Source organism: Leopardus geoffroyi, chromosome A3 (genome assembly GCF_018350155.1).
Source record: "Leopardus geoffroyi isolate Oge1 chromosome A3, O.geoffroyi_Oge1_pat1.0, whole genome shotgun sequence".
Lineage (NCBI taxonomy): Eukaryota > Metazoa > Chordata > Mammalia > Carnivora > Felidae > Leopardus > Leopardus geoffroyi.
This window is the reverse complement of record NC_059336.1, coordinates 116,044,823-116,046,055: the sequence shown is the minus strand read 5'-3', so window position 1 is coordinate 116,046,055 and position 1,233 is coordinate 116,044,823.

Genomic DNA, 1,233 nt, shown 5'->3' with positions numbered 1-1,233 from the left:
CCTGAGATAAGTGTATGTATTTCCACTTTTAAGCACATATCTACGGATTTAATACGTCCACTACCTTTCAAGGAGCTGACTTCAAAAGCACGTTCAATTTTGCCAAGTTTTTGATAGCTCCCCCTTCCTCTTCTTCATACACACACTTCCTCAAATTCCCTGTACACATATAGATCAGGGTTCTAAAGCCATTTTACAGGAGTTTTTGAAGCAGAGGTGTGAAGCAACGCGCTCCAGCCACAGAGGGGCAGACTCCCATCCTGGCTGTGGGGACAGCGAAGCCTGACCACCTGGACAGACCCCTGGAGTTGTAATTCTTGTGCAGCGTGGGAGGGGTTTGGCAGAAGCTCTTTGTTTCTGCTCTTTGCAGCAGATCTGGGAGCCAAGGATGGTGGGGTGGGCTTGCGCAGTGCCCACCTGTACCCCATGCCCCGCGCCACGGTGTGTGTAGGTGTCCAGTGGAAAAACCCTACGACGACACCACATCCTTTCTCACACAAATAAAACCCTCCACGGATCTGCAGGCTGCAAATCAGCCCCTCGCAAGCTAACTCTTCTCCCCAGCTTCGCGTCCCCTCCCACCTTCCCACCGCCTTTTTCAGCGGTGCTCTAATCTCCACGCAGCTTGCCAGAGATGGAAGGGACGCGCCTCCCGCGCAGGGATCGAGGTGTCGCGGGAGAGGCCTAGTTTGGGGGCTGAACGCCGGAAGAGGAGTCCCGAGTTCTGGGTTGGGGACGAGGAGAGAGGGTGCAAAGGAGGGCGCTGGAGCCAGGCATCCAGGGTCGAAGGATGGCGCCCTCCTCCCGCGCAGCGCGGCCGCCGAGCGGTCACGTCCGGAACCCGCCCAGCGCCCTCCTCTAGCCCACAGTCCTCCTCCTGGAGCGCCCAGGGGACTGTGCAAGGAGGGGGGCGCGGAGAGGGGCGCGGACGCCGGCGGGTTCGTCGGCGGGAAGCGGCGTTGACATTGAACTCCCACCCTGGTGCGTGCGTGTGTGCGCGCGCGCGTGTACACGCGCGTGTGTGCGTGTGTGAGTCGTGGGGAGGGAGGCCGGCTAGAAGCAAACCACGGCCTTCGGGGGAGCTGAGCCTGAGCGCGCCCCCGAGCCGCCGCCCGCGGGAGCTGCGAGAGCTGAAGCCATTCATGATTTTGGTGACGTTATTCCAGGAGTGGGTGAGAGGGGGCGGGGTCTCCCGGGGCCGAGCCACGCCCCCCGCTCCTATAAATACGGCTT